The 15,744-nt window shown below is 41.4% G+C and overlaps 1 pseudogene; it reads right to left on the bottom strand.

Moving 5' to 3' along the window:
* Positions 1-11,857: 11,857 nt before the first annotated feature.
* On the bottom strand, positions 11,858-13,047 carry LOC105468420 (proliferation-associated protein 2G4 pseudogene; annotated as a pseudogene).
* Between the last annotated feature and the right edge of the window lie 2,697 nt (positions 13,048-15,744).

Genomic DNA, 15,744 nt, shown 5'->3' with positions numbered 1-15,744 from the left:
GGTAAATATTTAGTCTATTTAAGATAAGTAGTCATCTTATCTCTTCTTCAACGGCTTTACAGAGTATTTTGATCATTTAGTCCAGTGTTTTGTCTCCACAGTCAAGATAGTCTTCCTCATGATTAGTGATGTTAAGCATTTCTTTCATATATTTGTTGGCTATTTATGTCTTTTGAGGAATTTCTATTCAGATCCTTTGCCCATTTTTAATTGGGTTATTTGTTTTCTTGCTATTGAGTTGTTTTGAGTTTGTTATATATCCTTATCAGATGTATGGCTTTGAAATATTTCTTGTTCAGTCTTTAGGTTACCTCTTCATTCTGTTAATTGTTTCCTTTGTTGTGCAGAAGCTTTTTAAATTTGATGTAATCCTATTTATTTACTTTTGGTTTTCATTGCAAATTAAACTACAATGAGATAACACTTCACACCGATCAGAATAGCAATTATCAAAAAGATAAAAGATAACTGTTGGATTAACATGGCAGACAGGAGGCAGGACTAGCTTGCAGCTCCTGCTTGGACAGAGAGAGCAGCATGTGGAGACTCACATCGTGAACTTTTGCTCCAAGAACTACCACAGGAACATACCAGGAGAGGTGAGAGAATCCACAGACCCTTTGACGGAACTGGATCAAAGCTACAAGCTCCCTGAGATGCTGAAAAACTATAAGTCTGCTTGCCTTCTCAATGAGGAGGCTCGTGGTCCTGGGAAAGTACTCAGTCCTGGTCATTGGCTGCCTGAAAATAGGCTCAGTGTTGTTGGCGAGGCATAGTGGGAGTGAGACTCGCCTTTAGGACTGCAGGCTGTGAGGGAGTGGGGTGAGGCCTGTGACTGCTGACTTTCCTCCACTTCCTTGGTGACCTATATGACTCAGCAGAGGCAGCCATAATCCCCCTGGGAATATAACTCCATTGGACTGGGAACTAAACTTCCATCCCCCACAGCAGCCTCAGCAAGCCCTGCCCAAGGAGAGGCTGAGCTCAGACACATCAATCCCCAACCCCACCTGGTGGTCATTCTCTACCTGTCCTGGTAGCCAAAGATGAAAGTCATAATCTCTTGGGAGCTCTATGGCCCTGCCCACCACCTGAGAAACCTGAACACTTAACCAGTTGTTGCTAGGGCAAGTTTGCGTCCTTATAGGACTGCAACTGATGCACTGTTGAAAGCGCCACCTCCTGGCTAAAGGCCAGCCAATACAAAACCAGTGCATGAAACAAAAACACAACCAAAGAACCTCACAGAGTCTACTTCACTCCCCTGCTCCCTCCACTGGAGCAGGTGATGGTATCCATGGCTGCAAGACCTGAAGATGGATCACATCACAGGATACTTCTTAGACACTCCCCAGTACCAGCCAAGAGCCTGGTAGGTCCACTGGGTGACTAGACCCAGAAAAAGAAAGACAATCACTACAGTTGAGCTCTCAGGAATCCCCATTCCTATGGGAAGAGTGAGACCACCACATCAAGGGAGCATCCTGTGGGATAAAAGAATTTGAACAGCAGCCCTTGAATACCAGATCTTCCATCTGACACAGTCTACCCAAATGAGAAGGAACCAGAAAAACAATTCTGGTAATATGACAAAACAAGGTTCTTTAACTCCCTGAAAAGATCATACCAGCTCACTAGCAATGGATCCAAACCAAGATGAAATCTCTGAATTGCCAGGAAAACAATAATTCAGAAGGTCAATTTTTAAGCTAATCAAGGAGGCACCAGAAAAAGGCAAATTCCAACTTAAAGAAATCAAAAACATGATACAGGATATGAAAGGAAAATTCTTCAGTGAAATAGAGAGCATAAATAAAAAACAGTCACAACTTCTGGAAATGAAGGACACACTTAGAGAAATGCAAAATGCACTGGAAGGTCTCAGCAGTAGAATCAAACAAGCAGAAGAAAGGACTTCAGAACTTGAAGACAAGGCTTTTGAATTAACCCAAACTGTCAAAGACAAAGAAAAAAGAATTTAAGAAAACGAACAAAGTCTCCAAGAACTTTGGGACTATGTTAAACGTCCGAATCTAAGAATAATTGGTATTTCTGAGGAAGAAGAAAAATCCAAATGTTTGGAAAACATATTTGAGGATATAATTGAGGAAAACTTCCCTGGCTGATATGGTTCAGCTATGTCCCCATCAAAATCTCATCTTGAATTCCCAGGTGTTGTGGGAGAGACCAGGTGAGAGGTAACTGAATCATGGGGGCAAGTCTTTCTTATGCTGTTCTTGTGATAGTGAATGAGGCTCATGAGATCTGATGGTTTTATAAAGAAGAGTTACCCTGCACAAGTTCTCTATGCCTACTGCCATCCATGTAAGACATGACTTGCTCCACCTAGCCTTCCACCATGATTGTGAAGCTTCGCCAGCCACATGGAACTGTAAGTCCCTTTTTTAATTGCCCTGTCTCGGGTATGTCTTTATCAGCAGCATGAAAATGGACTAACACTGGCCTTGCTAGAGATCTAGACATCCAAATACAAGAAGCTCAAAGCACACCTGGGGGATTCATGGTAAAAATATCATTGCCTGGGCACATAGTAATCACGTTACCTAAAGTCAAGATGAAGGAAAGAAACTTAAAAGCTGTGAGGCAAAAGCATCAGGTAACATATAAAGGAAGGCCTATCAGATTAACAGCAGATTTCTCAGCAGAAACCCTATAACCTAGAAGGGATTGGGGTCCTATATTTAGCTGCCTTAAACAAAACAATTATCAGTGAAGAATTTTGTATTCAGTGAAAGTAAGCCTCATAAATGAAGGAAAGATACAGTCTTTTCCAGACAAACAAATGATGAGAGAATTCACCACTACCAAGCCAACACTATAAGAACTGCTAAAAGGGGCTCTAAATCTTGAAACAAATCTTCAAGATACACCGAAATAGAACCTCCTTAAAGCATAAATCTCACAAGACTTATATAACAAAAACACAATTTAAAAAAACAATGTGTTCAAGCAACAAATAGCATGATGAATAGAATAGTACGTCACATCTCAATACTAACATTGAATGTAAATGGACTAAATGCTCCACTTAAAAGATACAGAATAACGGAATAGATAAGAATTCAACCAACAATTCTCCTGCCTTCTTCAGGAGACTCACCTAACATATAAGGACTCACATAAACTTAAGGTGGGAAAAGATATTCCATGCAAATGGATATCGAAAGAGAGCAGGAATAGCTATTCTTATATCAGACACAACAAACATTAAAGCAACAGCAGTTAAAAAGAAACAAAGAGGGACATTACATAATGATAAATGGACTAGTCAACAGGAAAATATCACAGTTCTAAATATATATGCACCTAACACTGGAGCTCCCAAATTTATAAAACAATTACTACTAGACCTAAGAAATGAGACAGTGATGCAATAATACTATGGGACTTCAGTATTCCAACGATAGCACTAGACAGGTCATCAAGACAGAAAGTCAACAAAGAAACAGTGGACTAACACTATACTCTACAGCAAATGGGCTTAACAGCTATCTATAGAACATTATGCCCAACAACTGTAGAATACACATTTTGTTCATCAGCACATGGAACATTCTCCAAGATAGACCATATGATAGCCTACAAAACAAGTCTCAGTAAATTTAAGAAAATCAAAATCACATCAAGTACTTTCTCAGACCACAGTGGAATAAAACTGGAAATCAACTCCACAAGAAACGCTTTAGTAGAGATGGGTTTCACCATGTTAGCCAGGATGGTCTCGATCTCCTGTCCTTGTGATTTGCCTGCCTTGGCCTCCCAAAGTGCTGGGATTACATGCGTGAGCCACTGTGCCCGGCCAGAAAGGGGTCTAGTTTCAATCTTCTGCATATGGCTAGCCAGTTCTCCCAGCACTACTTGTTGAATAGGAAATGCTTTCCCCATTGCTTATTTTTTGTCAGCTTTGTCAAAAATCTGATAGTTGTAGATGTGCAGCCTTATTTCTGGGCTCTCTATTCTGTTCCATTGGTCTACATGTCTGTTTTTGTATCAGTACCATGCTGTTTTGGTTACCATAGCCCTGTAGTATAGATTGAAGTTGGAAAGCATGATGCCTCCAGCTGTGTTCTTTTTGCTTAGGATTGCCTTGGCTATTTAGGCTTTTTTGGTTCCAAATGAATTTTAAAATAGTTTTTTCTAGTTCTGTGAAGAATGTCACTGGTAGTTTGATAGAAATAGCATTGACTCTATAATTTGCTTTGGGCAGTATGACTGACCATTTTAACAATATTGGTTTTTCCTATCCATAAGCATGGCATGTTTTTCCGTTTATGTCATCTCTGATTTCTGTGAGCAGTGTTTTGTAGTTCTCCTTGTAGAGATTTCACCTTCCTGGTTAACTGTATTCCTAGGTATAATATTTTATTCTTTTTGTGTCAATTGTGAATGGGATTGCATTCCTGATTTGACTCTCAGCTTGACTGCTGTTGGTGTATAGGAATTCTAGTGATTTTTGTACATTAATTTTGTATCCTGAGACTTTGCTAAAGTTTTTATCAGCTGAAGGGGCTTTTGGGCTGAGACTGTGGGGTTTCCTAGATATAAGATCATATTGTCTGAAAACAGGGATAGTTTCGCTTTCTCTCTTCCCATTTTGGATGCCCCTTCTTTCTTTCTCTTGCTTGATTGCTATGGCCAGAACTTCTAATACTATGTTGAAGGGAGGGCATCCTTTTCTTGTGCCGATTTTCAAGGGGAATGCACCAGCTTTTGCCCATTCAGTCTGATATTGGCTGTGGATTTGAGGTATATGGCTCGTATTATTTTGATGTATCTTCCTTCAAGATCTATTTTATTGAGAGTTTTTAACATGAAGGGGTATTGAATTTGATTGAAAGCCATTTCTGCATCTATTGAGATAATAACGTGGTTCTTCTCTTTAGTTCTGTTTATGTGATGAATCACATTTATTGATTTGTGTATGTTAAACCAAGCTTGCATCCAGGGATAAAGCCTACTCAATCATGGTGGATATGGTTTTTGATGTGCTGCTGAGTTCAGTTTGCCATTATTTTGTTGATGTTCATCAAGAATACTGGTCTGAAGTTTTCTTTTTTTGTTGTATCTGCTAGGTTTTGGTATCAGAATGATGCTGGTCTCATAGAATGAGTTAGGGAGGAGTCTCGTCTCAAATTTTGGAAATAGTTTCAGTAGGAATCACACCAGCTCTTCTTTGTACATCTGTTAGAATTCAGTTGTGAATCAGTCTGGTCCTGGGTTTTTTTGGGGTTGGTAGGCTACTTATTACTGATTCAATGTTGGAGCTCATTATTGTTCTATTCAAGGATTCAGTTTCTTCCTGGTTCAGTCTGTGGAGGGTGTATGTGTCCAATAATTTATCCATTTCTTCTAGATTTTCTAGTTTGTGTGTATAGAGGTGTTCATAATATTCTCTGATGGTTGTATTTCTTTGGGGCCAGTGGTAGTATACCCTTTGTCATTTCTAATTGTGTTTCATTGGATCTATTTTCTTCTTTATTAGTCTAGATGGTGGCCTATGTATTTTATTAATTTTTTCAAAAAACCAACTCTCAGATTTGTTGATCTTTTGAATGTTTTTTTCATCTCAGTCCCCTTCAGTTCATCTTTGATTTTGGTTATTTCTTGTCTTCTGCTAGCTTTGGGATTGGTTTGCTCTTGGTTCTCTATTTCTTTTAGTTGTATATTCACTACTTTAAACATTTATTATTTCTTTTTGGTGATGACACTAAAAATCTCTTCTAGCAATATTGAAATATGCACTACATTGTTATTTGCTCTAGTTACTTTACTGTGCATTAAAATAGCAGAACTTATTCTTCCTGTGATATGGTTAGGCTTTGTGTTCTCACCCAAATCTCAACTTGAATTGTAATCCTCATAATCCCCATATGTCAAGGGGAGACAAGGTGAAGGTAATTGAATCATGGGGGCGGTTTCCCCCACGCTGTTCTGGTGATAGTGAGTTATCATGAGATTTAATGGTTTTATATGGGGCTCTTCCCCCTTCACTCAGTACTTCTCCTTCCTGCACCTTGTGAAGAAGGTGCTTTGCTTCCCCTTCACCTTCCACCATGATTGTAAGTTTCCTGAGGCCTCCCCAGCCGTGCTGAACTGTGATTCAATTAAACCTCTTCCTTTATGAATTATAAATTACCCAGTCTCAGGCAGTTCTTTATAGCAGTATAAAAATGGACTAATACATCCTAACTGTAATTTTGTACTTGTAGTTTTTTCCTTGAGTTGTTAGTAGTTTTCTTATTGCTGAGTTTTAAGAGTTTTTTGCATATTTTGAATAACAGTCTTTTATCAGTTATCTTTTGCATATTTTGAATAACAGTCTTTTATCAGTTATCTTTTGCAAACATTTTTTCCCAGTCTGAGGCTTGTCTTTTAGTTCTCTGACAGTTTCTTACACAAAGCAGGAATTTTTAATTTTAATGAAGTCCAGCTTATCAATTATTTCTTTCATAGATTATGCCTTTGGTGTTGTATCTAAAAAGCCATGTCCAAACTCAAGGTCATCTAGATTTTCTCCTGAGTTATCTTCTAGTACTTGTATAGTTTTGTGTTTCACATTTAAGTCTATGACCCTTTTTAAATTAATTTCTGTGAAGGGTGTAAGGTCTGTGGCTAAATTCACTTCTTTTACATGGGAATATTGTCCATTCATTTTTGCTCCACTGCTTGCAACTGGACCATTACTATTCATTTTAGATGACCTAGGATATTACGACACACACACACACGCGCACACACACACACACTCCACCCCCACCACACCAGACAAGTGTCTTCTCAGGTTGTGAAGAGCTGAGCTGTCTACTTGAAGCTGCAGGAGAGACACTTCAGACCCTGGTCATTCAGTCATTTACTCAGCATGTATTGAGCACCTACTATATGTTTGTTGTTATGTTAGAAGCTGGATACTCATGGTGCCTTGATCTATCTAGTTCATGGTCTAGAGGGGAAGATAGATGTTTGTACAAGGATGACATAAGATGTCAAGTTCCAAAACGGGGATAAGCAAAAGGTGCTATGGATATCAGGAGAAAGAGTGGTAAGTTAGGAGGAAGAAAGGAGGAAGGTTTGTTGGTACTTGGGGAGGTGCTCAAGAGGAAGCATTTCACTTCCTGAAAGATCACTAGGAGTAAAGGGGTGGGGAAAGCAGAGAGATCACTGCAAGTAAAGGAAACAGTATGAACGGTGGTAGAGGTGTGTGTGCGTGTGTGTGTGTGTGTGTGTGTGTGTGTGTGTGTGTTTAAGGAAAGGGCTCGATTACTGGGCAGAGTAGCAAATGGGTCTGAAAATCATATTGGGGTCATGAATACAATACAATGCTAGGGAGTTTGTTCTTTACCCTGTAAACTAGATCTGACTCCCAGGACAAACAGATACTACTTTCTGCCACCATTCTCTTCCTCTTTCCTAATCAGTGCCCTCCTTTGTCTTTACTTTTTATGTAAACTTGTTCACTTCATTTATTAAGTCATGGATTTATGTTTACCACATTTATTGGGTATTTTCTAATGTACCAATGCTGAGTCTTTTGGAACTGTCATTTGTAGCTGGTGATTGTTTGACATGCGGAACCCAAAGAGAGCAGAACTCTCCATGGTCCCCATCCTAGTGCCTCCCTGCCATCATTCCTGTGCCCCTCTAGGGGATTTGGCCAAGACTTCTGGAAGCCAATGCCTTCCAGCTATATATAGTGTTGATATTCTGATATATTTGCCAAGACTGTAGTTTATATGCAATCATTTCTTCTCCAGTTGCCTCCTGGACTTATCAGTGGGACTGAAACACAACATAAAGACTACTGCCAATATTAAAGTTTTTGGCAAAGAAGTGTGCACCTGAATCTTCTTCTTTGTGCAGGGAGGTAGGATTGGGCACTGGACTTGTCATAGAGCAAGCTGTTGTAAAGAAGTGAAGTGGATCCTGGAGATGGTTCTGTTGTAGTGGCAGCACACTATCTCACCAGGTGCTTGGAACTGGCTCCAAGTCTCTGGGAGGGGAACTGGTTGGCATCAGCAAACAAAGGAGGAAAAAAAATCTGAGCAGGTGTATTTTCAAGAAATACCTGAAGTAAAACTGAGAAAGAGTCTCCTCCTAGCTCCCACATTGGGGCTCTCTTCATGGCAAGTACATGATTCAGAATTCTATGGAATAGTAGTCTCCATATCCTTGGTTATCTGCCTGAGCCTGCTGCCTGTAGATGCAAACCCAACCAGGATGTAACATTCTCTATCTCTGGTGTATAGTTGGTGCCTATATTTATCCCTAGCTATCCCACCTGTGATATCTGATCTTCTCCAAACAAGGAAGTTGGCACAATCCAGAATTTCAGATTTGCTTGGGGAAATGTGTTTTCTTTCTCCACCAGACTTCCTCTGTCAGTCAAGAAAAGTGGCCAAGTCCTTTCTCTTTGCAAACTCATCACTAGGGACAGGGTGGGATGGGGGAGGGACCCAAGGCCATACAACCTGAAGAGATTACCATTTAATTTTGGAAGTAGCAGAGAACACCCCTGAAAAAAATGTCTAAAATTCTCCTTTACAGTCTGGCTCAAAATTCATCACCTCCAAGAAGCCTTCTTTTCTATATCTCCCCACATCACTACGTTCACTAGAGGCTATCTTGAATTTACAGTGATATGTGTAGACATTGTTTAGCTCCACCAAAAGCATAGGCCCCTTAAGGGGAATGTCCAGGCCTTCCTCTAGTTTCTAACACCCATGGTGTCTATCACAAGGCAGGTGTTTGGTAAATGTTTGTTAAATAAATCCCATGGGTTTTGGAATAACTGTTACCATTAATGTTATTTTTTTTCCTACATGCCTAGGTCTTGACTGTCTATATAGGGCCTTCACATCCCTTTTTCCTTGAATCCTCATCATGGCCTATGAAGTTTCTGCTCTCATTTAAGGGCCATCCATGATGCTGGATACACTGCTGTAGACAAAAAACCTTTATGTTTGTACAATGTACTTTTTTTTTTTTTTTTTTTTTTGAGATGGAGTCTCACTCGGTCACCCAGGCTGGAGTGCAGTGGGGTGATCTCGGCTCACTATAACCTTTGCCTCCCAGGTTCAAGCGATTCTCCTGCCTCAGCCTTCTGAGTAGCTGGGATTACAGCTGTGCCTCATCATGCCCAGCTAATTAAATTTTTTTTTGTTGTTGTTGTTGTAGAGACAGGGGTCTCACAAGTCCATGATAAATGGACTAGTCAACAGGAAAATATCACAGTTCTAAATATATATGCACCTAACACTGGAGCTCCCAAATTTATAAAACAATTACTACTAGACCTAAGAAATGAGACAGTGATGCAATAATACTATAGGACTTCAGTATTCCAACGATAGCACTAGACAGGTCATCAAGACAGAAAGTCAACAAAGAAACAGTGGACTAACACTATACTCTACTCTACTAACACTACACTACACTCTATACTCAAGGACTCAAGAGATCTTCCCTCATTGGCCTCCCAAAGTGCTGAGATTACAGGTGTGAGCCACTGCACCCAGCCGTAAAACATCTTTTTTTTTTTTTTTTTCTGATAATGGTATCTGCCTTGTTGATAATGCTAGGTTTTCAATTGACTGGATTTGATTTGTTTTGCATTCCCAAAGCAAACAGTTCATGTAGGTAGATGCCCCTTATCCAGGTAATCCTCATAGCTATTTCACTCCTTCCTCCCTTTTCTCACAGTGGATCTCTATTAGGTAATTATCAGTCTTATAAATCTCCATTAAGAATTTCTTTTCCACAGTTAACAACAAAGCTCTGTTTTTTGTTTTTTGTTTTTTTACTTTTTTTTTAATTATTATTATACTTTGAGTTCTAGGGTACATGTGCATAACGTGCAGGTTTGTTACATATGTATACTTGTGCCATGTTGGTGTGCTGCAACCATCAACTCATCAGCACCCATCAACTCGTCATTTACATCAGGTATAACTCCCAATGCAATCCCTTCCCCCTCCCCCCTCCCCATGATAGGCCCCGGTGTGTGATGTTCCCCTTCCCGAGTCCAAGTGATCTCATTGTTCAGTTCCCACCTATGAGTGAGAACATGCGGTGTTTGGTTTTCTGTTCTTGTGATAGTTTGCTAAGAATGATGGTTTCCAGCTGCATCCATGTCCCTACAAAGGACACAAACTCATCCTTTTTTATGGCTGCATAGTATTGCATGGTGTATATGTGCCACATTTTATGGCTGCATAGTATTCCATGGTGTATATGTGCCACATTTTCTTAATCCAGTCTGTCACTGATGGACATTTGGGTTCAAGGAGAACTACAAACCAATGCTCAGTGAAATAAAAGAGGACACAAACAAAAGGAAGAACATACCATGCTCATGGATAGGAAGAATCAATATCTTGAAAATGGCCATACTGCCCAAGGTTATTTATAGATTCAATGCCATCCCCATCAAGCTACCAATGAGTTTCTTCACAGAATTGGAAAAAACTGCTTTAAAGTTCATATGGAACCAAAAAAGAGCCCGCATCTCCAAGACAATCCTAAGTCAAAAGAACAAAGCTGGAGGCATCACACTACCTGACTTCAAACTATACTACAAGGCTACAGTAACCAAAACAGCATGGTACTGGTACCAAAACAGAGATATAGACCAATGGAACAGAACAGAGTCCTCAGAAATAATACCACACATCTACAGCCATCTGATCTTTGACAAACCTGAGAGAAACAAGAAATGGGGAAAGGATTCCCTATTTAATAAATGGTGCTGGGAAAATTGGCTAGCCATAAGTAGAAAGCTGAAACTGGATCCTTTCCTTACTCCTTATACGAAAATTAATTCAAGATGGATTAGAGACTTAAATGTTAGACCTAATACCATAAACACCCTAGAGGACAACCTAGGTAGTACCATTCAGGACATAGGCATGGGCAAAGACTTCATGTCTAAAACACCAAAAGCAACGGCAGGAAAAGCCAAAATTGACAAATCGGATCTCATTAAACTAAAGAGCTTCTGCACAGCAAAAGAAACTACCATCAGAGTGAACAGGCAACCTACGGAATGGGAGAAAATTTTTGCAATCTACTCATCTGACAAAGGGCTAATATCCAGAACCTACAAAGAACTCAAATTTACAAGAAAAAACAAACAACCCCATCAGAAAGTGGGCAAAGGATATGAACAGACATTTCTCAAAAGAAGACATTCATACAGCCAACAGACACATGAAAAAATGCTCATCATCACTGGCCATCAGAGAAATGCAAATCAAAACCACAATGAGATACCATCTCACACCAGTTAGAATGGCGATCATTAAAAAGTCAGGAAACAACAGGTGCTGGAGAGGATGTGGAGAAATAGGAACACTTTTACACTGTTGGTGGGATTGTAAACTAGTTCAACCATTATGGAAAACAGTATGGCGATTCCTCAAGGATCTAGAACTAGATGTACCATATGACCCAGCCATCCCATTACTGGGTATATACCCAAAGGATTATAAATCATGCTGCTATAAAGACACATGCACACGTATGTTTATTGCGGCACTATTCACGATAGCAAAGACTTGGAATCAAAGCTCTGTTTTTATTTTATTTTTTGACTCCTGATTTTATTATTCAATTTCTTTTTTTTTTCATTTAGTCTTCTGTGGTTGGGAAGCCACGCCTCCCAAGACCATTCAGTTGGAGCTGGTTGTTGGAAGGGAGTGGGTTGGGGAAATGGGATGGGGGCAGGGAGACCCCTGCTCTGCTGGTGGTCCTAGGTGGAGAAGAAGAACTATACTTCACAGAGCCTGGGGTGTGGTGGGAAGGGGATGAGGTAGGAGCAACAAGCTGGGGAGATGGGACCCACCTAGTCCCCAGCTTCATTTTCTTCTAATGTTTCCCCACTGGTGGCTTTCTCTGCAGTCTTGCAGGCCTTTTTTTTTTCTTTTTCTTTTTCTGGGTTTTTTGACTTGCAGAACTCTGGAGGAGAGCCTTTAGCTCTGCATCCTGGACCTCCATCTCAGACTTGTAGAGGTCAGGCTCAAAGGGACCACTGGTTATCTGCATGAGGCCAATGGGCATGAGCAGAACTGTACATTTAAACTGGGCAAGAAATTCGCCTTCCTTCTTATAGAGAACATTAAATAGTTGCAGCAGTTCATGCTTGGTGCACTGTGCCACACCCATCTGAGCCTTCTTCTCATCTTCAAATGTTCTTAAAGTAAATGGCATAGCATCAAAACGCCTTTCCACCTCACTGAAGAAGGCACGTGAAGTTTTCATTTTCAGTCCGTGCTGTTTAGAGGGGTCTCATTTGTAAATAATGGTTCTCTGTCCTGCATCCTTGGCCTTGCCCTCTTCTGAGCTGATGAGAACATCCACAGCATATACTTCATGTACCGCCAATTCTGCTTTTTCATGGTCCTTCTTCTGCTGGTCTGTGGGATTCTGGATAATGGTTTTTTCTCCATCGACGACATGCTCCTTCAACTGATGTGACAGCATGCCTTCTATTGGCATGCAGGTAAGTGAGTGGGCAGCTTTGTTCAGGGTTTCTGTCACTTGTGTGTTCTGGTTTCCAGGTTTGACCAGGCATAGGACAGCTGCATCACAAAAGTGAATTGCCTTAATAACATCTGCTTTCCTCCCTGTTACTTGGGTCCCTGAGCTACATCAACTACAAAACTATGAGCTACATTAGCGATGAAGCCATCCACATGGACCCCGAGGTCAAGTTTTACCAAGTCACCTTCCTTGAGAATATAATCCTGGTTGCTCTTCAAAGGGGAGAAGTGACATACACAGTTATTTACTGAAATGCTGGTGGGAAAAGCAATACCTTTTTTCATTTCTATTTTTTTCTTGAAGATTTTCCCTATTTCTTCCATAATCATGGCATCATCTTTCTCACACAGGCTCAGTACCGATACGCCTGAGCTAGATGCTTCTACCAAGGACTGAAGTACCTGGTTGGCTATGTCGTTCCCCCATCTTATACTTGGTCACGACCAGGTCCTTGGTGATAGTTTGCTCCTGCTGCTTGTCCTTGCCGGACATCTTCCTACCACCATCACTGCAGCCTCGTTTTCCCTGAGCCACCGCCTGTCTTCCTTCCCAGCCACAGGCTGTGGTCAGAGCCCCCTTGATCCTCGAGGAGAGGGCGAGCAAAATCGTGAGCAAGAAAGGGAGAGGGTAGGCAGGCGAGAGCAAAGCTCTGTTTTTAAATGAAGAGGTTTTCTTATTTCATTTTTAAATACCCAGAGGCTCATTCTGACAAGTTTTCAGCTCCTTTGTAGCTTCCTTGATCTTCCCTACATGACAAATACAATGGAACCTGTTCTGTAGTCCTTCCCTGTCTGTAACGGGGAAGGAAATCAAATAGGAGAGACAACTCAAGAGCTGAAGGTTGTCAGAGAAATAAACTGTTCTTAAGAGGTGGGGCTGCGAATAAAGGGCGTCCACGCAGGTGTGCCTGACCAAAGTGATGGCTTTCAGGTGTGCATTGATATTTGGTATGTGGGAGAAGGGCCATTGCAGAGGTTTTGCATTTGAACACCTAGAGAGCAAAGAGGGGTGTGGTTGGGGGCGAGCAGAAGAGACAAGGTGGTTGGTGGTTGCACTCTAGCCTGGGTCAGGGACGAAGTCCAAGTCCTATAGGAAGATGGGCTACTGGAACAAGCGCTTTTCAGAAGCAAGGGGCCCCACTATGCTCAGGTAACAAAGTGGCATGGAGGGAGGAAGGAAAAGGGGTTACAGGCCAGATATTGAGCCTGGCTCACCTGTAACATTTTCGGGGTTTAGAACAAGAGTTCAACTTGGGATCCACATACCATATGCCTAAATATTTGAAATGTTTAGCTCAACGAATACAGCATGTTTTATTTAATGGTTTATCTCCTTCCATGACAAATGTACCTTCATAATGACCTCAAAGGCCAGGTTGGGTTCTAGAATTCTCAGACTCCTCTAAGTCCTGCCCAGTGGTGTGGGAAGAACTGCTATGCTTCCCCCTCCCGCTTTAGAAATATTTCAGACCTACATAAAATTGTAGAAAACATTACTATAAACACCCATGTGTCTACTATTCAGCTTAAGAAATATTACAAATACAGTTGATGTCTGCTGTGGAGCCTTCTCTACTAGAATGCTCCTCCCTTTCTTTCCCTGAGAGGTAACCATCATCTCAAATGTTCTTCTTTTGTTTTTGTTTTTATGAGATGCAGTTTTGCTCTTGTTGCCCAGGCTGGAGTGCAGTGGCGCGATCTTGGCTCACTGCTGCCTCCGCCTCCCAGGTTCAAGCGATTCTCCTGCCTCAGCCTCCTGAGCAGCTGGGATTATAGGTGTGCACCACCACGCCTGGCTAATTTTTGTATTTTTAGTAGAGACGGGGTTTCACCATGTTGGCCAGGCTTGTCTCAAGCTCCTGACCTCAGATGATCTGCCCGCCTTGGACTCCCAGAGTGCTGGGATTACACGGGTGAGCCACTGCTCCCAGCCACAAATATGCTTGTCTTTCAAATGCACACCTCTCTGTATTCTGTATGCTACATTTGTATGCATGGGATTACAGGGGTGAGCCACTGCGCCCAGCCACAAATATGCTTGTCTTTCGAATGCACACCTCTCTGTATTCTGTATGCTACATTTGTATGCATCTCTTACATGCACATGACTTACCCACAATCAATTTATGGTGGTCATTTGTATGTTTTCCTAGAAGTCATATACATGGTATCATGTTTGCATCCTTTTGGACCCGACTTTTTCCTTTATGCATTTTTCCCCTCTAGGCCTCAGCCCCTGTGAGTTCTACTCTCCTCCCCAGCCCAGCCCTTGCTGTCCCTTTCAGTTTACCTGAAACAAACCCAAGCTAGTGAATTAAGGCTGGTGTGACAGGAGGTGAAGCTCAGCTTCTTCCTCTGTTGCTTGAAACCAGTGGTTCTCAAACCTTAGTGTTCATCAAAAGCTCTTAGGGGTCGTGTTAAAACACAGATTGCTGCCCCTACCCCCAGAGTTCCGATTCTGTAGTTCCTGGGTATAGTCTGAGAATTCCCAGGTAATGCTGATGATGCTGTTTGGGGACCAAACTTTGAGAACCACTGCTTCAGATCAAAAGCTGGGCCCAAGCTCAGTAATAACATGTGGCTTCAAGGCAACCTGGGCCATTCATGAAGTTTCCTTCAGAACCATGCTCTACAGCAGTATTGTCCAACAGACATATAAGTGATCTACATGGGTAATTCTAAATGTTCTAGTAACCTCATTAAAAAAAAAAGAAACCAACAAAAACTTTAATATTTTAATTCAAGTATTATTTCAATGTGTAATCAGTATAAAAAACATTAGTAAGGCTGGGCGCGGTGGCTCACACCTGAAATCCCAGCACTTTGGGAGGCTGAGATGGGCAGATCACGAGATCAGGAGATCGAGACCATCCTGGCTAACACGGCGAAACCCTGTCTCTACTAAAAATACAAAAAATTAGCTGGGTGTGGTGGCAGGCGCCTGTAGTCCCACATACTTGGGAGGGTGAGGCAGAATTGCTGGAACCCGGGAGGCGGAGGTTGCAGTGAGCTGAGACCGCGCCACTGCACTCCAGCCAGGGTAACACAGCGAGACTCAGTCTCGAAAAAAAAAAAAAAAAGTAAAATATACAATATTATTTCATACTTACAGTACATATTAAATCAGACTAGCCACATTAAAAGTGCTCGGTAGCCACAACACACAGATCTAAAGATGTGCCCCATCTCT

This window comes from Macaca nemestrina, chromosome X, assembly GCF_043159975.1.
Source record: "Macaca nemestrina isolate mMacNem1 chromosome X, mMacNem.hap1, whole genome shotgun sequence".
NCBI lineage: Eukaryota > Metazoa > Chordata > Mammalia > Primates > Cercopithecidae > Macaca > Macaca nemestrina.
This window is presented reverse-complemented; position numbering and strand designations above follow the sequence as displayed.